The 26,707-nt window shown below is 40.2% G+C and overlaps 1 long non-coding RNA gene across 3 annotated transcripts in view; it reads right to left on the reverse strand.

Annotated features, from left to right (window-relative positions):
- Positions 1-26,707, reverse strand: part of LOC141572769 (uncharacterized) — a 169,063-nt gene that overhangs the window by 83,614 nt on the left and 58,742 nt on the right. For all 3 annotated transcript variants that reach the window (XR_012498267.2, XR_012498264.2, XR_012498265.2), the window contains 2 exons: positions 17,671-17,732; positions 11,286-11,415 (listed from right to left, as the gene is read on the reverse strand). This is a non-coding gene — a long non-coding RNA (uncharacterized LOC141572769). The remainder of the gene's footprint in view (positions 1-11,285; positions 11,416-17,670; positions 17,733-26,707) is intronic.

The raw sequence follows: 26,707 nt of genomic DNA on the forward strand, positions 1-26,707 counted from the left end.
AGGAAATGTAAATTCAAAATTTCCAAGATTCAAAGAGGACTAGGCGACTTTCACGCTTGGAACGGTCAGAAAGACTCTTCTTGGAACACTGAGACTCCACACTTGGCAGCGATCCCAGAAAAGCCAGTGTCCTAACAGCAAGGTTGAACTTGCCCTGGGGAAAAGCTATCTCATGCTCATCCAGTTCTCACAGGGACTTTGGAGGCTCCAGGTGCTTGGCAAGGAACTCTACCGCATGTCCGAAAGCCCAGACCTCAGCAATGTGGAATTCCTCTTGTCCAGCGTGTCACAAAATCCAGGAAGCCTAGGCTAGGTTCAGCTGGGACTGTTGTCAGCATGCCTCCAGGGGCATCTCCAGGCTGGGCTTGGGTGGCACTGTCACAGAGCAGGGGCTGCAGGCTCCAAGACCGAGCCTCTAGTGAAAAAGGCAGAACCCCATGGCCTTTCCTGACCTGGCCTTGGAAGTCACATCGTATCATTGTTATGGTGAGAGCAGGTGAGCCGTTTCACTTCAAGGTGGGGTGGGAGTAGACGGATGGTGGGGGACTCAGACAGCACCTCTTAATAAGAAGTGTGTTTAAATTTTTAAATAGCCACGTTCTTTCCCTTAAAAATAAATTTTGTTTCCTCTCACATGAACTATACACTGTTTCCTGCCCATGCAAACTAAAGTTTCATGCCAATATAGCAACAAGCTCAAGTTTATTACCTAGGAACTTGAAAGCTAAATTAGATCCAGGCACAGATGGGCTCCCTGGGTCCTTTCTTTTGTTACACTTTTTATTTGAAGACTTGTCAAAGAAAGAAACAAGGTTTGTGATTCCCACATACCCAAGGCACAGGAAAAATGCAATAGCTGCTCCCACTAAGAAGTGGGAAAGTGGGACGTACACCACAGTCCAGGGTCAAGAGTCATTATGAAATCTCTCCCCAGATCTTTGATTAGAACCCAATTTTTCTCCCTGGGAAATGGTGGAAGACTACTTTTTTTTCAAAAACATTGATTAAACATTATATGTTGATTTGTTTGTGTTTACTGGTTTGTATATTTTGAAAGATAAAAAAAGACCCCAAAAGCAAAATAATGCTAATGAATTAATGTTAATCTTTGCTTTTGTGATATAATAGGCAATTATACTATTAATTACAGAGTATTAATTATTCTATGGTACTTCAAGGAATTAATATTCCATCAGCGAATTTACAGTGGAACCTAGAGAGAAATGGGAGGATCCGTGTCTGAGAACCCTATACAGAGAATTGCCACACACTGGGCGAAGTAGCTTTTAAAATGCTAAATTGATTTTGTTATGAGAAACATTTTATTTAAAAAAAAAAAAAAACAACAATATAAAGAAAGCGCCACTATATCTTGAATCAATACTAATAATTAGTTCTTCCTATTAGCCACACAATGTTTTCTTTGTCTGTATTTTATAATTTAACATTATTTCTATGAATAGCCTAGCCAAAAAAAAAATCTTTTAAATGACTTATGTGCCTTTTTAGAAACATAGTTTCCCAAAAAAGATACACTGACATTGATTATGACGTTGTTAAAATAGTAAAGTACATTAAGAACTTTATAATATAGACATTGCCTCTCAATATTTTCCTATCTCACAATGAAATATGTGTGTATATATTTGTATACCTCTACCATACCAACCTTTTAATAATTTAAATTTGGGTAATTCAAGTAATTGAACATTTAAATGGTATAATTTCATAGCATTTGAAGAAGCAAGAGATGTTGGAATAGAACTTCTTCATAAGAACAAACCCAAGTCACTTTAAATCAATGTTTATAATTAGCAGTCATAATTGACTGAGATCACCAAATACTTAGCTCCATTAACAAAACATAATGCAATTAAGCTTGTGCATGAAATTATAAAGTCTCTTTAGATTTCACTGATTCAAAGAGTCCTTGAATAATTCAATTGAAGAGATATTTTCTACACTTAAGTCATTTTTATAGCCAAGACATGTGAAAACCCAGGCGTTTTAAAAAACAAAGTATGTGGTATGGTTGACTACTTAATGGATAAGGAAAAAAACTCAACGTAACATTTCCAAATTCTAGAATGCCTATTTGCAACTGTATTTATTAGTAACCTAGCAAGTAAAAATAATACGAAGCATTGTCTAAGGATAAACTCCTGGAATAGGTTCATAGAGGCAGTCTCTCACTACAATATAAGCATAAATGAAAATTAAAATCAATATTCAGTAGTGCATTTTGCCAAGTGCCACCTCTATTGAATACAATAACCCTTGCGCACACCCTCATGGAGCTTCTGTAATACTCAGAGAAAATCAGAGGACACAGACATCATATTTAGAATTTGCGGATAGCTAGTGCAGAAATGCTAGGAAGAAAGCAGGATAAGAGGATGAAGCATGGCTGTGGATGGCAATTTTAGCTGGGGTGGGCAGGGGCCAGGGAAGGCCTCTCTGAATAGCTGACAACTGACTGGAGGCCGGCATGAAGTTACAGAAAACCACACACAGAGTATCTGGAGGAGCACGTCCTCCTGCACAGCAAGCTCTCATGCTGAGAAGCAAGAGGGAAGAATCCACTGTGGGACCCAGGGTGACAGAGCGGAGGAAGGAGAGGCCGGCAGGGGGCTCTTCATGGAAGGACTTGTAGGTGGAGGTAGGGAGGTCCAAGTTTGGCCTAAGACAGATAGGAAGACCCTTTGAGCATTGTTTGAAAGGAGCCATTTTGGCTTCTGCATGAAATACTATTTGTGGAAGGGGCAGAAGTACAAAAATGCCATTGCGAGTTGTAACATTACAGTTGCACTATTGTATTTCCTGACTGTGATTTCCTTTGTTCCCTTTGGTTGTCTAATTATGTGACACGGAATGTAATAGAAAACCCACCCTATACGGTTTTGGTTTTCTGTAGGTGGAAAACAATGCTGCTGTGATTACGTCTGTGCGGTCCTGGTAGGAATGTTCCAGTTAGCCGGAGGCATATGCTTGACGGCTTCCTCAAAAGACCTGCTTCATCTTTCATAGACCCATTCCCTCTCATGATTGCTATGGGGCTTCCAAAATGCCTTCACGCTCTAGCTGTCTGAATATAAAATTATACTTAAAAGTTAAAGTCACATGAAAAGGAATAAATGATCATTATAGCATTATATTATGTTTCAGTGCTAACAGAGATGGAAGATCTGACAGTATCTTAACTATTCATCAGCTTTCTGACCAAAAGTAATCAAACTTCCATAAATACAAATAAAAATTACTTTAATACCCATTGGAGATGCCAATATTTCCTTTCTATTTCTGCAGAAAAGGAAAGATTCTTATAGTTATTTTAAGTGTTAACATTCGCTTCAAAGTATTATGTTGTAGACCTAAGAGCCATAAAACACTAGAGTAATTTAAGCATTTTTCTGAACGTGAAAGTCCTGTGCAGTTCTTTTTCCTTTATTTCTAGTCTGCTTGCATTCTGCTCCTTTAAATTGTGCTGCAAAATATTATGCTGAAGGAGATTAATATTTCTTTATGTATAGCTAGTTTATGTGATTAATTTAAATATCCAAAGTCTGGCAATAAAACATTCATTCCTTGTTATTTAATTGCTTGAAAGTAAATAACAATTATTAGAAACATTCAAAAATTGAAATATAATTGCCCAAGTAATATTAGCAAATCTTTAGCAGACCACCATTCTGTATTGTACTGTCCTTTCTCTGGATGAAAAGGACCCTTTCATTCAGTAAGAAGCTTATTACTTTCAACACCCCTATGCTTCTGTTTAATCCTTGTGGACTATTACTGAATTTCCCCATCTAAGAACGCTGCTGGATGATGTAACAAACACTCATTTAGAAACAGCCTTCTTGTGAAAATTTCCCCAGGCAAATAAGTTTTAAAATGGATTATTAATGAACTTGGATGGAAAAAAAAATGTTTAAATTTAATCTGAGATTCTGAAAGTTCCTTAATTCCTGACACAAAATTGATTTCTGCTCTCAGGTCATATGGAGGAATTGATTACACCTCATCTCTCCACACAAGATTCTCAGACCTATTTCTCCAAGACTTGGACTTCAGAGTTCGATGGTATCATTCTGTCCATTGAATGTGCAAGCAGGTAATAGTCAAGCAAAACGGTCCCCTGCTGAGCCTGGTGGAATCATTGCTAGGCATGCTGCAGACAGAAGGCCACCTGAGTCACCCCACGGAGAACAAGCGTCCCCTGGCCTGCCACTCCGCTCAGTCCCTTAGAGATGGCTGAGCTCACTTTATTCTCATAACAGTTCTTGGAGGGAAGTGCCATTTCCTCCACTTTGAAGATGGGGAAACTGAGGCCCACAGGGAACAGCAAATGGCCAGAGTGAAAGAGTAAGGAGACAGCAAAGCAGGATCGCAACTTGGATGGTCTACCTCAGGATGAGGCGTCTTGTTGCCAGGACACCAGCCAGCCAGCCAGCCACTAAAGCTCTGGAAAGGACACAGGGGACTGGGGTGTTCTTCAATGTCAGGTCTAAATGTTACACAGTTCAAACGGCCACGCACTGATGTATAACGTCAGGTATCGGATGAGGTGATGTACCCTGCTGTTTTGGCTTCACATATCTAGAGAGTTTATTTAAGTTATCTTCTGCTAAGGCAAGGATAGACTCATGTAGGTGTGAAATCTTGCTCTAAATGATGAATGTAGGACCTATTGATGGAAACTCATTCCTAGAGTGTTTGCTCTGCGCTCTAACCCTACTCACTGAGAATACGTAAAGATGCAGCACTTTTAAGCATACCCCTCCTTGTGTCTATGATACAAATTCTGTTTTCTAAATGAATAAATTTTTTTTAAGTTTATGATTAATATGACATTTCCCGATACTTTTAAATAATGTAAAATAGAGAAAAGAGGTAGGTAAAATAAAATTTTCTCTTAGGAGTGTAAAACAATCGATGTGTTTTTTAAAGTGATGGCTTTTGGCGATGAGCACTAGCATAATGCCCGGAGGAGACTGTCATAACTGTCTTTTAGCACCAATGGACATGGTGTTAGGACTTGTGTGCAAATCTGTTACTCAAGTTTGCTATGGATGGAGCATTGGATATCCATAAAATATGATGGAAAATGAGGCTGTTGATTTTTTTTTTATCGTCATTTATTGAACAAACATTTGTTAAGCTGCTAAAATGGCCATTGCTAAATGACTCTACACATCTTTTCGCTCTTGCTGAATTCTGTTTGATCGTGGCAGAGCACATGGCACTAAGTGACATGGACGTGTTATAAGTTTCTGCTTCAAACAGAGGCTGTGAGAAGCCAGGTTTGATAGGTTGAATCCAGAAGTAAAGTTTGAAGGTTGAACTAGACAGGAAAGCTCTCAAGTGGTGTGTCTAGAAATAGTTAATTACTGATCTCCAATTTTTTTCTCTATAGATTTAGGTGGCAGATGGCAATCACTTTTGAATTTTTTGAAACTCGTCTCAGACAGCATCATAAAAGACAAATACCTTGGAAACCTAAGCCTACAGCATGTTGTCTAGGGCTGTAGATAGTACCACTTCTTCCTGACAAGAAAATGACTACAGTGCCCCTAACACGCTCCCTTTCTCACAAGCTCCCTTCCAGAGAATGCATGCACCAATGGATGTCACTTTTGTGGAAGTCATGATTTGCATTCATCCTGGTGGTTCGCCTACTTCACAGTCCCTATGAAGGAGTTTCAGGCATAGCCTAGGACACAAGACAGCAGAAATCCATCTCCTGTGTGCATTTCCTTGGCTCGCCACTGTTTGATGTTATTGTCTTTCTGATCCTTGCCACCAAAGTCACTGAGAACGTTACAAAGGGACAGAATGAAAATTGCGTTTTCACACAACTGGTAAAGGGGACAAAAAAGAACCACATCTTAAAAGCAAAGCAGACATATTTTAGAATAAAGATCCCAAAGCCACAAGAAATCCCATTTTTTCTGTTAACAAAACAGACCTATAATTTTACAAATAATGCAAGTGAAGGTACTCTGGTTTTGTTTACATCTTTTTGTTTTATAGTGTTTTATACTTATAGAATATTATATTCTATACTGTTTTATATTGTGTTGGTTTTATCCTGAAATAATTCGTGCTTTTTTGAAGAATTAAGTAAATGTGAAAGTCTTTCCGGCTACAACAGCAAACTATGCTTTTCAATGCTAATTCATCTCTCACCCAGTGATTCTTACTAGCCAGCTAAATTGTAACACAACCTTGGGTAACAAAAAATGGACCCATAGAATATTTTACTTTGCCAATTAAGAGCTGTTTAAACATCTCTTTTTGATTCTAAGAAACACTGGTGTGTTTGGGGGGTTTTTTTTGAAGTAGAATAACAATTTTCTACTAAGGAACATTTTTGAGTATTAACTAAATATTTCTAAGAGACATATTACGATAGGCATGTACAACCTGAAGTTAGAAAGTCCAGGGTCAATAAATACTGTGATGATATTAGGAAGAAGTCCATCCGCAGGTACCATAATTTCATCACTCAACACAGGATTATGGGAAGGATTTCAACTCTCTGAGGGAGAAAGGTACTACAGGGGCAGAGGTCCTACCCGAATGGGGCCATATTAAAGCATGATCCAGTGTATGCATAAAATAAAGGGTTTAGTTTCAGTTATGATGCAAAATTTGAGAACTGGACCATGAGCAAAAATAATGATGCTCACATTACTTGATTTAAGCATCACTGTAAAGATAATACAATCAGAAAATATGGCATCAGTTAAAGAATAGACACATTGATGAATGGGACAGAAGAGAGGCTCCAGAGAACAACCTACACATACGTAACTGGTTTGGGACAAAGATACAGAGGCAATTCAATGAGAAAGGACTGTCTTTTTAACCAATGGCACTGGGACATGTGGACATCTGCATGCAAAAAATAAAACAAAATAGTAAAATAATCCAGATACATAGACCTAATAGCTTTCATTGTGTCAAATGCAAAAGTATAAAACATCTGGAAAACACAGGAGATAATCTATGTGACCTTGGATTTGTTGATGAGTTTTCAGTTATAAAACCAAAAGCATAATCCTGAAAAAGAAAAAGTGATAATTTGGACTTTACTGAAATTAAACTTCTGCTCTGCAAAAAATACTGTGAAGAGATTAAAAAGGCAAGCCACAGATAGGGAGGAAATATGTGCAAATGATGATAAAGGACTTGTATCCAGAATATAAAAAAATACTCTTAAGGTGAACAATAAGGAGAAAAAAACAATTAAAAATGAGCAAACGATCTGAACAGACCTCTCATCAAAGAAGATATACAGATGACAAGTAAATACATGAAAAGATGTTCAAAATCATTTGTCATTAGGGGACTGCAAATGAAAAGAACTAAGAGAATGAGTGTCATCCAATTATGGGCACGGGTAGGAGTGACAGGGACCCTCATTCATTGCTGGTGGGAAGGCAAAATAATACGGCCGTTTGGAAGGCAGCTTGGCAGTTTGATGTAATGCTAAGTGTTTACACCATACGTCTCAGCAGTGGCATTCCTAAGGATTTACCTAAGTCATTCGAAAATGCATGCCTGCACCAAACCGACAAACAGATGTTTATGGAAGTTTTGTTTGCACTTAGGAAAACTGAAAACAACAGTGGTGCCCTTTAATGGGTGAATGGATAAACTGTGGCATATTCATGGAATGGAGCTTTATTGAGCAATGAGAAGGAACGGCCTCAGTCTGAATATTACTAAGTGAAACAAGGCAGTTTCTAATGGCCAATAGTTTATGATTCCATGTATGTGTCCTTCTGGACAAGGCGAAACTAGAGAAGGACACAGATGAGCAGTCACCAGGTACCTGTGGGAGGAGGTGGAAGGCGGGACTTCCCAGGACCATTCCATTTGATACCCTCGTGACACATGAATGAAACTACGTATTTGTCAAGACTCACAGCAAAGCTACAGCCCAAAGAGTGAACAGTATGTATGCCAATTTCAACAATCAATTATGAGATGGGGGACTGCAGGACGGAATGCAGCCTGTGACAAGGGAATCTAACGATGTTACAGATGTGTGACACATCACTGAAGGGGATGGGCAGAAATAAAGAGGGCAGTGAGCAGAGGTTGGAGCAGTGAGGCGAAGGCGATAGCACGCGGGTACTGCACTTTCGCTGGAAAAGTGCTTTCCACAGCGGGGGTGCTATAGAAATTCTGAAATCACCGTGGATCTCCACGGACATTTCAAAGAAAAGGGCACGGATGGCATATGGCGGGAGCCAGGTTTATCAGTGCTGGAGTGAGGCTTGCAGATTAGCATAAAGAGAAGTGTAGCACGATCCCTGTGTTTCTGGACTAGAGTTGGAGTTAGCACTGGCGAACTCATGTTTACTTTACTAGATTGTTGGAGGTCAGGCTGCCACTGCAGAGCACCACAGACCGAGCGGCTTAGACTACAAACACTGTTCTCACAGTACTGGGAGCTGGAAGGCTGCGATCAGGGTGCCAGCACGGCGGGGGACTTGGGGAGGCTCCTTCTGACTCGGGGGAAGCTGCCTTCTCTTGGGCCCTCCCACGGCGGGGACAGGAGGCAGCTCTGGTCCTGTCACCTCTTTACAAGGGCACCCATCCCATCTCAGAAACTGCTGTGGAAAAGCACGCAGCTGCTTTTTTCTCTATTGTACTCTTACTGTGCGATATCGTCTCTGGCATCGTCAGTGGAGGGGTAAAAATCTCAGTATTTTACCCTGGTGTCAGTTTTTTTTGTTTTTGTTTTTTACCTGAACATTTGCGTGGTGAGTTCAGATGTCTATATACAAACACGTTATTTATTTTTGTTTTCTGACGTAAGAGCAAACAACTGACCATTGCAAACTCAGATGCCGTTGGCCCAGTTTGACAGGACAGCCCCCTCACCAGCATCCCGAGGTGCAGACACCTAACTGCTGTAGTTTCTCCAGCTGGAGAGCAGTCCTGGCCTGCCATCCAGGCCCAAATATGCAAGCACCCACAAATTAATGTTTAACATTTCACCTTTTCCTAGTTAAGTTACATAGTGGGGAATCCCCACCCCTGCTCCCTGGCCTGGAATGTGTCGTCCAGCAAGGTGAGGGGAGGCTCACAGCAGTCTGCTATCTGCGGTCTAATATCTACCAATACGTTTTTCATGTATTTTGCCCAGTGGTCTAGTCACGTTCAGCAGGAATGTAAGTCCTGACCTGTCACTCTATCGGGATTGGAAGTGGGAGCCCACAAACTTTCGGTTTTATTATTTCAAATGTAGACAGGTATGTGAGAGTGTAACAAGTACTTAAGCATATAATCCAGGTCTTAAATCTGGAATATTATAGGAGTCCTTCCCTGTCCAGTGGCAGGGGCCCGTTGACTCCTGTAAAACACATTCACAGCCCAAACCCACATTGCTTGTTTCATGTAAAACCCGACTTTCTAGGGAAGGTCAAAGCCTGGCTCCTTAAAACCACTTTTACAAGAACCCAGGTTGTTTTCCATCAAGAAAAAAAAAGTAATTATAAAAAATCTAAGATATTGAAACATGTTTTTTGTTTGTTTTTTTTGATACGTTAGATATTTACAAACAAAACTTCTTTGTTTTCTATGTACCCAAGTTTCTGACATTTGAACAAAGGCTCAACTCAGCCAATACAATGGGGTATATAATTGGGTACATATGCAGTTATATGCAGGTCTTCCAAATAAACTGATTAGTAAAAGAATTAACAAATTTCATTGCATTACTACATTAGCTCCTGGAAGCCTTGATACATCAGTCTGTTTATATCTCAAGACAAACAAAAAAAAAGAAAACATAACATACCAAAACTTATGCGATGCAACAAAAGAAGTTTTAAAAGGGAGGTTTATAGTGATAAACACGTACATTGAAAAAATAAGAAACATCTCAAAACATCAAACCCACTTTATCACCTCAAGGAATTAAAAAAGAAGGAAGAAAATAATAAAGATTAGGGCAGAAATAAATGAAATAATGACCAGAAAAACAATAGAAAAAAACTGACCAAATTAAGAGTTGTTTGTTGTTGTTTTTTAAATAAAATCAGCAAACCCTTAGCTATACTAACCAAGGAAAAAAAAGAAAAAATACTCAAATTAAACCAGAAATTAAAGAGGAGATATTATAACTGATGCCACAAAAATAAAAAAAGATTATAATGCACTGTTGTTAATAATTATACACCAACAACTGGACAACCTAAAAGAAATGGAAAAATTCCTAGAAACATACAACCTACCAAGACTGAACCACAATGAACTGGAAAGCCTGGACAGACCAATAACAAACCAGGAGACTGAATAGAAAAACCTCTCCACATAGGAGAGCCCAAACCAGATAATTCCACAGGAATTCTATCTACAAATGTTTAAAGAATTAATGCCAACCCTTCTTAAACGCTTCTGTAAGGACAGAAAAGGGAATGCTTTCACACTCATCTGTAACACCATCATCACCCTGATACCAAAGCAAGACACAAACACCGCAAAAAAACAAAAGCACAGGCCATAACCCCAATGAACGCAAATGCAAAAATCACCCACAAAATGTTAGCAAATCGAGTTCAGCACGACCCTTCCAATAGGGAGGGTAAGAGGATTTCACACCCCAATCAACTGGGTTTACTCCTGGATTGCAAGGATGGTTTGACACAGGTAAATCAATCAACATGACACACTTTAACAGACTGAAGGATAAAAATCACATTAGCATCTCAAAGGTGCAGAAAAAGCATGTGACAAAAATTCAACACACTTTCATGTTTTTATACAGAACTCTTATTAATTGATTCCTTGTCTTTGAAGGAAGCGATTTGAATAGAGATGACACAATATTTTCTAACTATCTAGGATATAGTACTCTTAACAGTTCATTTCTCCACAAGGCTGGGTGGTATATAGAGTTTATCTTTCGCGCAATATTATCATCGTTTAAGTTTCTCAGGAAAATGTATCTTTTTCCAACGTTTCTTTTTAAAATGAAAGTTTTACTTTTCTGATAATAGTCTATGTTATACTCTAAACCTTGGGAAAATAAGGAGCAAAAACATACTTTTTTCCTTTTAAGTTTTAAATACATCTATTGTTAAACCTTGGTGTGTTTATAGATCCTTGCTGTCACCGTGTCTCTCCCTCTCCCTCTCCCTCATCACACGCACACACATCCTCACAAACACTGTACTGGGCAGTGAGCTCCAGAGAAACAACCCACAGAATATATATGCATATGTACTTCCACTACACATGATGTTTAACATAAGGAATTGACTCACATGGTTATGGAGGCTGGGAAGTCCCACTGTCTGCTCTCTTCTCAGGAGCTGGAGACGCAGGACAGCCAGTGGTGCAATTTCAGTTTGAGTCTGAAGGCCTGAGAACCAGAAGCACCAACGAGGTGAGTTCCTGAAAAGGGCAAGAGAAGACAGACAAGCAGTCAGGCAGAGAGAAAGAATTCCACCTTTTTTCATCTTTTGTTCTGTTTGGGTCCTCCATGTGTTGGATGATGCCCACTTTCCCTGGGGAGGGCAATCTGCTTTACTTAGTCCACTTTCAAGGGCTCACCTCTCCCTGAAACACCCTCATAGACACACCCAGAAATGATGTGTAACCAGACATTTGGGTATTCTGTCGCCAGGTCAAGGTGACACACAACACTAACCATCACAAGTTCACCCCTAGGCAATTGGCACCATGCTCATCTCTGACAGCCATCCTTAATATCCCAATAAAGACCCTAACAGTTCCTAATTCTGCCTCACATGACGCAGTTACACTGTGTGCACCTGAAGACACACCAGCCTCTTCACAGAAGAGGTCAAGTCCTTGGGTGATGTGGCCTGATGTCCCGTAACTTAAACACTAGGATACAAAGTCAGTGCATCTTATGTGCCATGATGATGGAGAAAGAGAAGAAAGGAAACAAAACACTTGCTTCCTACACATACGATGTGTGCATAACAAGACGAGACGCGGAGGCACCTGACCAGGACAGACCCCTTCAAAGGGCTCTCTCGACAAGGTCCGTCCCACTGGACCCCGGGGACCCTGCTGAGACAGAAGGCCCCTGAGCCGTGGTCAGATTTGTTTGCTATCCTCTGGCACACAAACGTCTCACCAATAAGGCTAGAGTGGTGCTACTCCTCGCTCTCTAGGTCCCAACCAATAAAAACACGCAAATCATGAAAACCAGTCTCATCACGTTGAATTCAAAGTTCATTATCATAGGGCAATTTTCATCATAAATGTAAATATTTTTCCACAGTGTTTACTTTTATCTGGTAAATAACGTCTTCCACTCATTCAATGAAATACGTTTACCTTTCTCTCCTTCTGTCTATACATCAGAAACAAACAAAAAACGTGTAATTGTTGCCCAGTTTTTCCCTTTTAGTGAAAGGATAATCACATTAGAAATCTGACTGCTAACACATTTCTCTAACAAACCTCTTTGCCGCATATTAAATTAACCTCCGTCTGCTGATCTAATACCTCCTTTGCATAAAAGCACTCTGCTTTCTTTTGGACCTGGCTTTTAACCATATCTCGTGTGCTGCAGAAAAAGTCAGGTCCTACCTTTTTATCCCTTTCTTGTTTTTTGTTTTTGGTTTTGTTTTTCTTTCCCCTCTGGCATTATTGATCTGACGCCAATGTAATTCACCTACAGCTATACATATCTTCATATGTCACCCCCGTGCTCTCGCTAACTCCTTGTCGCTCTCTTTTTGGCAGTTTTGTCAGCTCTTGTCATTTGTGCTTCCAGCCAGGTAGCAAGAGCTGATCAATGTGGGAAAGAGCACGGACCTCTAAGAACGGCGGTGCTTTTGTGTCCAGCACCATTGCTACGGGCGTTCTGACTGGTCAGCTGAGCGACCCCTGGCTGAAAGCCTGTGGTGGAATGGCTTCCAGAAAGCCTGCTTTGCCCAGTCCCATGTTTTGTTTACATGCTCACCACTCTCTCAATGAGATTTATCCATTCGTGAAATGATGTGTGACTTTAACAAACAGCACACACTTATGTCCTTCTTTTGTTTGACAGTATCAGTACCCTTGTTGTTGGAACACTTGGAAACTCAGAGTCCATATGCTAAAAAGACTGTCTCTGTGAACACCTGCGCGTAATGAAGGGCGGGTTCTGTATGTAGTTAGTGCCGCCAGTCTCTGGATGCTGTCCAGAACTGGCCTCTCTGGTTCACAAAGAAATTTAAAAAACACACGTGCTTGCTTACTACATAGCTCGGTTTGGTAATTACTATTTTTCGTTCCTACAAGGAATGGAAATGTCAAATTTTCATTGAAACACCTCTGTAACTGTGAACAGAAAAGCATTATCTTTATTGAGCACAGTGACCATTTCCGCCCCATTTTTCCGGTGCCACCTACATTCTCCTGTCGCACCGTTGTGTGGTTATTTCTAAGGCTCACTATAAAAAGTTGTAATGAACACCCACTGATTTATGGGTTGTTTTCTACTCCTGGAAAGAGACCCCTAAAGATTTTAATGAACACACACGAGAAGCACACTTTCCTGTTTGCGCCTGAAGCACCCATGCATGGATCTTTCACTCCCCACGCAGCTCCAGTGCTGTGGTCCAGGCTTGTCTCCTGCCGTCCTTCTCCACAGGTAACAGTACCGCTAATAGCTAGACTGACAGTGCCACCTCCGGACACAGCTCCGCACCATGTGGCACTCATTTGTGACAAGCCTACGGTGTTAGTCTGCTAGGGCGGCCACACAAAAATCCCTTAGACAATTTCTCACAGTCTGAGGCTGCAATCCGCCATCAAGCTGCTGGCAGGGCTGGGTTCTGTGAGGCCTCCCTTCCTGGCTTGCAGACGGCCACTGCCTGAGTCCTCACATGGCCATATGCAGAGAGAGGGCTCGGTGTTTTTTCCTCTAAGGACACCAGTCCTTTCAGATCAGGGTCCCTCTGCTATGACCTCGTGTAACCCTAATTATTTCCCGAAAGGTCACACGGTACGGGGTGAGGTCTTAAATATATGAATTTGGGGAGAGACACGATTCAATACTTAGAACCTGCCCTTCAACTGACATACTTGGTGCGTCTACAAACATATTATAGTACTCGTGTCAGCAAACCTCAATTCACTTCTTAAAACTTCACCCCAGAAAGTCATATGTTCCCTTTTTATTGTAATATTGACACATAACTACTCCAAGATGAATGGAAATCATGATGGAGCTGTAAAAGGTATTCAATGCCCAGGACATTATCATTTAAAGCCGTTACAAAGCATAGTTGCTTATTTCCAGCTACTTGAATTCCTTGGCACTATTTAGAATCAGAGTCATTTATTTTTAATATGTTTTTGCTTTTGCAGTATGCTAGTATGACCAACTGAGAAGTCCAAAGATGTCAATACGTTTTATGCCAGAGTTGTTTAAAAATGTGTGAATAGGATATGAGGCCAGATGCATACACCTTGTGACCTCGATATGTGTTTCCCTGCAGGGATTTTGGACAAAAACATTAGTTAAGAGCTCCCAGCACTGTGGCCAGTGGATTATCCTGATTCACATTGATATTTTCCTTGCTGGATTCATGTCTGCTACCCCCACTTTACTGACGGACTCATCTTATTGAACACAATGGTGAAGTGACTGTTTTCAACTCAGATTATGAATTTAAGGGGATGGGCTCCACTAACAAGCTCCATGAAATCTAAAACATTATTTTATTACGCTGATGTTATTTTCTTTGTCCTTAAAAGAAGGGGATGATAGTAGATCACCTTTAGTGTTTTCTTTGTCCCCATCATTACTAGTATCTCATTCCATGTCTGGTCTCTGCTCAAGAATTTGGCCATCTGAAATCTTGCTTTACTGCGTATGTGACTTCATTTCCTTTATCTTCCAAAGAAGAAAATTTCCTCCCCAAATAGAATCTATTTGTCCCTAATTCTCTTTTATTTTGGTCTTGAGGCTTGTGTCAGTGCTGAAATAATACAATTGCCAAACTCAAATTATTTATCCAATGTCACACTACTTAAAAAGAGAAAAATAAAGACAGTGTAAAGACAAAAACTGGAATAATTAACCAGAGCACACCCACACTGAAACTAACTGAATATTAGGTAATTCGAAATGGAAACCTTCCACCAGAGAAAGGCCCAGGCTCAGATGACTTTACCAGGAAATTCCATTGAACATTTAGGAAAGAATAATGCCAGTCCCACTCATATCCTTCTATTAATACAAATATCAGGCCCACTCCTCAACCCAATTTGTGTGGCCAACAAAAGCTTAATAACTGGCAAAGACAATGCAGGAGAAAAGGAAAATCACTGATTAGTCACTCTTAAAAGCACGGAGGCAAAATCTCTATACAATTTTTCAAATTCAATTGTGTTGAAGTATAGAAAGGTCAATTCACCATAAATGAGTGGGCTTATTCTAGGAATGCAAGGGAAGTTTCATATTTGAAAATCTATGACATTTACCTTTACCAGTAAAAAAGAAATTAAGTAAACATTTTAATGGATGAAGAACAAAGGTAATTCAACATCTATTTAGTTTTTCAAACTTCTTAGCAAACTAGGGATAAAGAACATTTCCATAATACGATAAAGTATATACATGACAGAAAAAAACCCTACTTCATGGTGAAATGACTTATCCTGAAATTGGGAATAAGACAAGGTTTTCCCTTCTTTCAACTTATATCCAACATTATAAAAGAAGTCCTACCTGGTGTGATAAGAAAAAAAGTGATATTTCAAAGGAAAAACAAAAGTCACCATCACCAAAGATAGGTGTTAGTTATCAATTGCTGTGTAACATTTCACATTAGAAACTGAACAACCATTTATATCTCTCACGGCCTCTGTTGGGAATTTTGAAAGCAATGTGTGCTGTCCATTGAGGCTGCAGTCAGATATCAATTAACTGGAACTCCTGAAATCGACTACTGGAAGGAGGTCCCCGTTTTTAAACAGGCAAATGTGTTTCAATAAAACTATAAACTTTTGAGTCGTCTGTATTCATTTTCTCCTGCAATGTTTTTGCTGCTTTTCAGTTTTTCCTAAATATCTGAGTTTCCTACTGATATGCTATCTTTGCAGCCCAAAGAATTTTACCTCATATTTTTTTTCTAAAATGTCCTGTAGTACAGTTTTGCTGGTAATTAATGCCCTCGGCTCTTCTTTGTCTGAAAATGTCTTTATTCTACCTTAAATTTTGAAGGAGGTTTTGACTTTTAGGTTGACTTATTTTCTTTCAGTACTTTCCATATATTGTTTGATTATCTTGAATGTTTGTAGGATGTAGGATTCACTGAGTTTCTTGGATGTATGGAAATATTGTTCATCAAATTCATAAAATGACACTGCTTTTACTGTAATAGCCTAAAGGTATGTCTACTGGTGCGTGACACTGATGCTTGGAGAGAGGTGGCCTTCCAGAAGATCGTTGCATTCAGACATCACAGGCACAATGTCTGGAGTTGCTTTCTGTTTATCAGTGCTACACTTACTTCCATTATCTCTGCAAACATTTTAAAAGGGCATGAAGGATTGTTATGCCAAGCAAAACACTGCTGTGTGTGTGGTGGGCCAGTTCCACGCTGCCTTTTATATCTCACTCGCCTGTTCTACACGCGGTGACCTTGCTGTCTTTGGCAGGAGTCTCCTTGTCTGCCGGGCAGACTCTGTGTCTGCCCTATGATCGCCTGCCACTCTCCTGTGAAAGGCCCGCCCCCCGCAGTCAGTGCCAAGACTTCATGCAGCCACCACTCTATCTTAATTCTTTCTCTTACCATAAAAGCAAGAGGGGAACATATCTATCTGCATCCCAAGCAGAAGTGAAATTCCCTTTGCATTACTGAATTTATTTTATTGTATTTTTTAATCATTTCCAAGATCTCCATTTAATTATTTTTATAATTGCCAGATCTTCCTTAAAATTTCAATTTTGTATTTTCATGGCTTGAATAATCTTGAGGTATCTGATTAATCCTAACAGAAAGAGTCATGTTTCTACCGCCTTTATTTTTTTCCTCATTACTCTGTCATGATTCATCCTCTACATGAGTGAGATGATTTGATTGCACTGCATGCTTTACATGAAAAGGTGTATTAGTAATTGAAACTTGCTATGAAACTATTTGCATCCCAGTATCATTTTCCTTTCTTCTGACAGGTACCTAGTTTAGAGACACCTGTTTTGCTTCATTACTTTAATTCAAAAATAAATTGAGATATTTAAACCTAGGCTTTTGACCCTGAAAAGTTATTGTATGTCCAGCTCACCTATACTGCGAGGGGCCCAGCTAACACCTTGGGTGTTTTGTCAGAGACCTTACCCCTTACTAGACTCTAAACTCTTATTTGTATTAATCAGGCCTGTCACAAGCTCTGCTCAGGGTTCTCAAACACAGCCGGAAAAGTTGTCACCACCTCAGAGAACACTTACCTCTGAGAAGGGGTCTCAGCACGTGCCTGCCCCTCTCTCAGCTCTCATGGATCTTGGGCCCCAATTCCACACTTTCCTTAGAACACATTTTCAAACCTAACTTTCAGCTTTATGAACTGTTTTCAGCATTACGATTGATCAAGACAATCTAATGTGCAAACACTCAACATGAGAATTATGTGTTAGAAATTATGAAAGTTTGCAAGACAAGTCCTTACCTAAGTCCTCACCTGAGTTTTGGGAAAGCAGAGATGACTTCTTGTCCATCGTTCTCTACATGGGACAAAATTGCCTAGAAGAGAGAAGGTACCATTCATTGCTTTTGAATGATTTCATAAATAAATAATGTTCATTTCATTTTTCACAAGAAAAGAAGAATCCTTCCAAGAGTAGGAATCCAAGATACATGACAGCGGTTGGTGTTATTAAAAATGTCCATTTTTCTATCCTCTTTGATTCGTGTCTCACTCTCTTTTAACTAATTCTTTAGTAGTTTTCCACAATATGGCTTTGTGGAAAGCCATATTATGACAATTCTTATAATCTGTGCTATCGAGACAAGTCTGCTTTGAAATAAAATAGTTGTGTAATTATATTTCTCCCAATTATCGCATCAAACTTGTAAAGGAAAGAACATTTTCATTTATTGCAATGTTATATTATTGCTCACAATATTTTTATATATATTCCATATATAAGACAAAATCAATGATAGAATTCAGTTTTCACATGGACATTTTTCCAATACCCTTGATTTTAAACGATAATACGTAATTTTGTTCTAAGAAATGATAAACTGGGGCTGTAAGAGAGACCTTTAGGAATATATAAAGCCAAATTGATCTTTTTCTTAAGTATTGGGTATATGTATATGAGTTAACATTCTTTAATAAATCAAGCTGGGAATCTCAAAGAACAAAATCAATGTTAAAAGTAGAATGGATTGTCACTTGAATACTTTTTAAAATTCATCCTCCACTCTTTTTATCATAAAATTATTCATGAAAGAAGAAAACTTTGCAAAAGTATTTTTCAATTTTAACTTTCCAAGAGCACAAAATATTTTGTGTAAAGAAACATACAGTAGAGAAGGCAAATTTGGTAACTCAAGTTAGTCATTGAACTAAATATTCAAGTAACTAACATGAGATAGTTCTAGGGTAAAAGTTGGGTCTATTGGTTGATAATTTGCATGGAGTCTTTTAGAGTTATCAAGGTATTAACTTCTTAGGTAATTGCGTTCACAAGGGTCTGTGTTGGAATTTAAATGCTGAGTTTTATTGTAGATCCTACATTCTTTACATAGACATGGTTGCTTTGAAACTCCCTAAGTGTGTATTATTTCTTATTACTGTAGAAGCAAATATTTGACTTTGGGGAAGAGCCAGAAGTCGCACAGTGCCAGATCCAGTGAATAAGGTGGATGAGGACACACCGTATATTTTTATTTGACAGAAATTTCCGTACCAGAAGCGATGTGTGACACAGAGCATTGTCATGATGGAGGATGAAGTAGACACTCACAAAAGAGGACGTCGAGAACTGCTTCAGAAAGTGTCATGAATGATGGCATAAGTGTGTTTTAAGAGAGAGGCAGTATTTTGAGGGGGATTAATGGCAATGTGTCTTTTACTGTTATATATATATATATATATAAATTTAAACATTCATCATATTGTTTGATCACACATTTTACTCTTCTTAGATCCTTCAGAGAAGTGAGTTCCCAGGGAAAACCACTGTCCCAGAACTTGGGGGACAGACAGGTGGCTAGAGAGTCACAAACAACCAGAGTGGTAATGTCTGCAGTGAGCAGTGTGAGTGGGGAAAGTCTACTGCAATGTCGGGTTCAGTGAGGACAGGTCTGAGCTCAAACTTCCTGGGCACCCAGTCATAGGGTGCCTCCAGGAGCCTGGCCATGTGCTCACTAACCGCCAGAGCCAAGGCCCCCACTTCAGCACAGGGGAGGAAAGGAGCCATTTTGAAATGTGCTGGAGCCTTCTGTGGTTCTAACCAGGGCTGCCCTCCGGAGAACAGCCTGACCAGCGCAGGACCCGCCTGGGGCTGGTGACACCCGACTGCAGCTGGCTCTAACGTTCCACGCGGGGAGGAAAGACCAGCTCCACACCCCCACCCACCCACCCTGTCCCAGGAAGGGGGCACCTGAGAGGCCCTGGTAAAGCTCACAGTTCAGGGGGACAGCTCCCCAAAGACTAAGATCATCCTAGGACCACAGGAGGGTTCCCCATTCCTCTCCATCACTGTGGCCTCTTTATGACACTGCCTTTCCCCCAAGTCACCAAACACACCTTTCATCAGGAAGTCACAAGATGAAAAACTCAGCTGAAGAGACCGAACCGCAGGAGAACAGACATGGCAGGGCACTGGGATTATTTACGGGACCAGGGGTTCTACCAAATCTGATCAATATGCTAAGGCCCTGATGGGAAAGCAGGCAACGCGCTGGAACACCTGGGTAATGGACGCGGAGACGGAAATTCTAAGAGGGAAGAGAAAGGAACACCAGTCGGGTCTCTGGTCCCATACACAAGAGCTGGGGCGCCAACAGCTCAGGGGCTGACACACCAACAGCTCTTCTGGGATTTCAGGAGACACGAGGAAACAGGGAACCCCTGCCCCCAAGATTGGGGGGAACACCAGAGGGGCACAGAGAGGAACTCACCGGATCAGACTTGTGCACAAAGTACCCCTGGACCCAGGGCTGCCAGGAAAACCAGGCCTCAACTTGAGGAATTTGCTGGAAGCTCAGGGGGGCCAAGTCCTAGGGGCCCCCCAGTTTTGGAGATTAACCACCACGAGCTTGACCAGTAAATAGCGGAGAAAAATCCCCTTAGCACCCCACAGGGACAGGGGGCAAGGGTGTATCTTCAAACAGCCCGGAGCATCCTGTTCTCAAGGTGACCTGATCTCAGGAGAAACCAACCTGAGCCCAGCCTGCTGGGTTTTTATCAGAGCCTGACTCACCTGGGGGAGGAAATACCCAGTCCCAGCAAGTCCCACCCACCCTCTCCCACCTGAGCCTGGAAGGAAGAAATGAGAACCAGGTGTGAGGCTCACAGCCCAGAGACGCAGGCTCGGTAAGACTGGATCCTAATCATGGGACCAGAGGGTTCCCTGCCCTCTGTCGCCGCCATGTCCTGGAGCCTGTCCCAGCCGTCCCGGTCACCTGGTCACCATGTCTGCTACCAACTTGTAATCTAAGGGGTGATTCAGTTATTTTATCAATTATACCAAGAATTACACCTGTTTTTATTCTCAAAACTCACATGGTATCTACTCTCATCACTGAAATGCCAGGCAAAGGTATAGATTGGAAGTATCTGACCAGCATTAAATATTAAATAGAGTCCATATGTGTGAATATAAAACAACTTTCCATTTCATGTTCACTAGAGAATAATATAGTATTTAATTATTGGTTGTATTTATATAAAGTATACATTTTAAAGGAAGGAAACCTCTTTCCTGCCACTGAGACTGCAGACGTGAGGCCGCCGGGGGCCGGTGCAGCCTGTTGGCCGATGGAGACTGAGGCGATGTCACGCAAGCTCAACAGGAGGCCCCGACACTCAGCACACAGCAGGCCACGTGCCGCTTCCACAGCTTCTGCCCAGCCTCTCACACGCAGACCATGCCCCTGTGACTACAGGCTGCCATCACTTGTCATTCTTTCTGTGGCCGATGCCTCCCTGCGGCACCCACTATTGTCCAGTACTGCCGAGTGCCTGCTCTGACTTTTGTACGGAAGCAGCAAACCCTCCTGCAGACTTGGGAAGAGCAACTGCGAGTCGTCCCAGGGAGAACGGGGAGGACAGAAAACAGCACTTTAGGATGGATCCTGGCATTGTCTAGCTGACCGATGATGCATCCCTGAGTGTCGCTGGCTGCATCGCTGAGGCTGCCGTCTTCTGGCCACGTGCGGCCCTCACTGACATATGTGCCCCTTTTGTCATGCATTTGGGAACACTAACAAAACAGGATACATTAAATTTCACTGCTATGTTATGTGTTCCTGTAGCAGTGACATTTCATTGTTTTATACCTAGGCAGTATCGTATTTGCTGAGCATAAAAATATTCCTTTGCATGTTTTCAAAAGCTTCATATCTATGAAACTATTATGAAAGGGGAAAATACTAACAATCGAGTTTGTGTCTGTATTGTAGACCTTGTTAAATATACTTCCTGTATTATCCAACCGCCATTTGTTACCCTGCTGGCAGATGCCTTCTTCTGAATGCACTTCATTCCTGAACACAGCACTAATTAACGCTCAGTGTCACTCTTACAGGACTTGTATTTGTTACTGACATGCGATAATGCTCCTGCTTTCCTAATTAGGATGCTACTGACTGTGTAAAGCAATGCAGGGTTTGATGTAGGTCTGACTGACTCTCATTTTAGCTCCTCTCTGAAAATGCAGGACGAGGCATCCCCTCCACAGTGGGTGTATGCATGCTCGACTGCAAAGCAAGGTTTGAGCATTCCTTTACCAGTATCATTAATGATGTCCAGTGGACAGCCCCCCACACTCTGCAGCACATACCAGCCGCATACGGAAATGACAAATAATGAGGACTTTCCACTGAAAATCCCAAAGATGTCCTTTAATTACATCAACAGAAGACGGGCAGCGAATGTGCTACAGGATCCGTCTCCTGTGTTCTGAAGCTCAACCAATTCACCAATTCATCATTGCTTCCCCAGTCATGAAACATAAAGTTTCAGGGGCAACCAATATTGAATTTTTACAGATAATCAGAAGAAAGGTATTCAAAACGTCAGCTCTTGAAATAATGGTACTCTGAAGACGGCTAAGCATTCTGAAGAATCTTACTCAAAATCTAGCCTGTGATATGCTAGTTAGCTGAGTCATCATTTATAAATATTTAATTCAAATGTCATATTAACCTGAGGCAAACACATATTTATTTAGCTAATCATTTTGGAATAACTATTGTTTTCTTTCAGACTACAGTATGTTTCAAAATCTTTGCTGTGAATGCTGTAATTTACATAACAAATACGCATTACCTTATGCTAACACCTGACAATTATATCATTAACTCATACCTATTACTCAATTGAAACATTCTAATGTTAGCTGACACACAAGGCTCTGCCTTGCCAGCCGGTGGTATTCCAGGCAGAGGCTGCTCCCCGGCCTCAGCCTGGGCCCAGGGCCTGGCAGCGAGTTGAGACAGAGCTCCATGGACCATCGTGGGCAGGGAGCAGGAGGGATGAGCAAAACTGTGGTGACTCAGGACTTGGCGTACTTGTTTTATTTTTATTTTTAAAAAGCTTTTTATCATAGCATAACCAAATCTGTCTAAACAAATACCACCACCACCAACAACAAAATTGAGCTGGTGTTCACACATCAGAGGAAGATATTAAGGCGAGAACTTATAAAGTAAACACAGAATTTCCCAATGAAGATACAATTATCCAAATAACATCGCATAGGGGTCTGATGCAAAGCTACCTGAATACCAGAAGAAAGAGAAAGTAACACAAAGTGTGATCATGCTTCAGTATATCCTTTTCTATATTTAACTGATTAACTGCCAAGCATAAATATAATAATTCAAAGTAGAATAATGAAATTAGAAAGGTTGGCAAAATAAATTCAGAACACACTGACCGAAATTTCAGTAACACTAGAAATGAATAGCAAGTATAGACCTAAAAAAATTAGCGTCTTGTGAAAATATATTAAATAATTCTTGGAGCAAGAGGAAATCCCAGTGTCAATTAAAGATTGTTTAAAAATGACTTTTAAATTGAGATGGGAATGTATCAAAAAGCAATAATTTGGTCTAAGCATTCTGGTCATAGGAAAACTCAGTATATGAGAAGAAATACAATTATAAATAACTGGGAATAAATTAAAACAAAAATATAAAACTGAGAATAAACAGGTATAAAGATAGAAGGAAAAGTACTATGTAATTGTTTTTTTTTTTAAATTAAAAACAATAAGTCAACTAAGAACCATGGAAAATATTGCAAAGATTTTTTTAAGGGCACTAGATCTAAAATCCTTTATTGATTGAGCTTTATTGATTGAAAAATACTTTAAGTGTTACATTATCTCCCAAATCTTTTAAACTACGGAAAAGTTTGAAACAAAAGGGTAAATCTTTAATTTACATAACAAATACGCATAACCCTTATACTAACATCTGACCGGTATATCACTAACTCATATTACTCAAAATTTTCAGTTATCAATATACTTGCCGATATATTAGCTATAATATTAATAGGTAATATTAGTACATCCAATAAATATTACCACATCAAAATATGGTAGCTTCCAGAAATATGACTACCACAACATTAACAGTCAATTAAAATAATTTATTACACCAACGAAAAAGAAAATCGTATATGACTATTTATCCTTAGAGAGCATCATTTAAAATTTAATACTGTTGGCATTTTAAAAAAAATAATCATGAGAGAATTTATTATTATTCTATTATTACTCACTGGTGAAAACAAAGGCTTTCTCATTTGGTAGAGGAGAAATTTCAGGTAACCAAAAATGTAAATTCAAACAGTAATAACTATCAAACATTTTACAGATGTAAAATAAAATAATAAAATCAAGTAGTGCTAGTGAGGCAGCTGGAAACAGCCTCTTGCTTTGCAAATTTCCTTAATTCCTATTTGATGATGTATAACGGAAGACTTGAAAAGATGGTTACTTTGAAACTCTAAATTCCCATTTCCACAAGTTGTTTCTCAGAAAAATTTAAGTATACATTTTGTACCTTCAAACGCTTTTTGATAAATGTGGGGGGAGATTAGTAACATTTCAGATGACTTTTAAGTTTTTCCTGTGAGTTTTCTTTCATTTCTCTTGTGCACATACATTATTATAAAAAATAATGATGATGAGACTTTTATGTCGAACATTTCTGATAGCCACGATGAAATCATTGATGATTTTATACAATATGGACAATATTCTCTAAACACACTTAATTAATACAATAGTTCACACTTTCCGTGTTTTAACTCTTATTTTTTAAGGACAGTGGACATTCCATATTATTTTATTACTTTAACTCTTCTCTTTATGATACTCTGTCTTGGATGCTGGGATACCAGCAGGTGAATATATGTGGAATATAATAATGGCAATAAATTAACTTGTGGACATGACCTGGATATGACACAGAGTTAGCTAAACTTATTTTTCAAAGGAGTGAGTGAAACTGTTTCTTGCTCTGGACTCTACATCTTTAAATCCAGTCCATGCAAAAATATTTCTACACATTGAAGGTGAGGTATGTTTGACAACGCAGCAGGGGGTGTTTCAAGTGGTGATGTGTAATCCTGGAGCCGATGACCAGCAGACCACACACACACACACACACACACACACACACACACACGCACACGCACACATGCACGCACATACGCACACACCCCACCTTGGCCATAGAGCAGAACTTCCATTCCTTGTAAATACCCCATAGCATTTATTTGTTCTTCTAAAGGTCATGATTACTTCTAGATGGAACTGGAGCACGTCAGAGCAGAGCTGAATTCCAGGGGCAGGTGCTGGGGGCTGAGCTCACTGCACTGGTGGCACTTGACACGGGCAGTCAGTCTCTTGCTCTAGAAACACTGACGTCCACGATACCACGTCACCGTGTTTTATCACTCCTTTGGCCTCTCCTCAGTCTCATCTGAGGTTCTGTCCCCTTATTCTGGGTCCCTAACATAAGCACACTGTACCCTGGGACCTCCCTTTGCTATGTGCACACCCCCTCTGGCCATCACAAACAGTAGCTGTCCCTACTTTGTTTCCATCTTTCTTAATTTGTCTCAGTAGTGTCACAAATAATATTTCATAGAGAGGACCTACATAACTTTTCTTACATTTATTTCCAGACAATTGATAATGTCCATGTTACTATATACTTTGTGTTTGTTTCCGATGTGTGAAGGATGATTGTGAGGCTGATTATGAAAAATAATTATTTCTCAGAAAATATCATTTAATTGGATTGACTATTTTTTCTGGGATTAGATCAATGCTACATTTATAAGATCACTCAGTGAGTTTTGGTTTTTAAATCTCATTTAACATTAAGCCTGGATTTTTTCACCAAGGAGCAGTCTCTAAATTCCGTTTCTTACATTCTTGAGTCGTGCATGCTAATTACACCTATAAGCTGCCTTCCACAAATTTGCACACGTGGCGAGTACTCAAACACAACCCGAAGTGCGAGTAAGTGAGAAAAACCTGAACAGGCAGCCCAGAGAACAAGCATTAGTGCAGGCCTCGGTTGCTAAATACATGCACTATTTAATGACTGTTTAGGTCTGTGTTTGTCCATGGAACAGCACAGAAATTATATAACAATCCTATTTTTTATCTCTGTGCCTGGTGTAATTTCTTTTACACGGTAGGAGTTCAATTAAATAATTGTTGGATTAAGAAACTCAGAGAGAAATAATGTATATAATGAGGGGAAAAATGATTCTGATCATCGCGACCTAATGAAATCATAGTGAGAAACAAAAATAAAATAAACAACTCCCCAGAATCTACCACGTAGGGAAACAACAGCAGCAGCAACAACAACAACAATAGAACGGAGTCGGGTGCTAAGTCAGAGAGACAAGAAGCAATCATTTCCGTGAACCTCGTAGGCAGCGCGCTTCTTCTGCCCACCAGACGGTGCTAGGAGCCTGGCTTACCTATTGAATCCTCCAGATCCTGCTTTGTTGGAGAGGGCGAAGCTTAGACACGTTACCTGCCTGAGCTGAGCAGCCACTGGGAGCCTGTGTCTCGGGAGACAGCAACTGGTTGCTTCCCAGGTGCGTGGATTAAGTTTTTTGAAATCTGTTGTCTCTTCTGAGTTCTTACAATGGTCAAACACTAAGCTCAGATCACAGGATTAAGGAAGGAGAAGGCGGCCTGACTCCCATGTGCACGCCTCGGTCAGTCAGCCTTGTGAGGGGCAGGGCTTACGTCTGTCTGCACAGTGGAGTCCTGGGGCCCTTACATTTGTTCTGCGTTTTGATTTTTTATATAAATTCCATCAATCTGGAACAGAAACACTATAAACAGGTCAGGAAGACATCCTAAGTTAGGCCATATTTATAAATACCCGATGAAATAGTATGTAAATATTCTCAGATTGTTCTTCATGGTACACATCAACATTATGTCTTTTACACAGAGATACAGCCACACTGCATGGCCAGATTCACACACTGGCGC

This window comes from Rhinolophus sinicus, chromosome 15 (assembly GCF_057876585.1).
Source record: "Rhinolophus sinicus isolate RSI-liver-muscle chromosome 15, RSI-T2T, whole genome shotgun sequence".
Classification (NCBI taxonomy): Eukaryota; Metazoa; Chordata; class Mammalia; order Chiroptera; family Rhinolophidae; genus Rhinolophus; species Rhinolophus sinicus.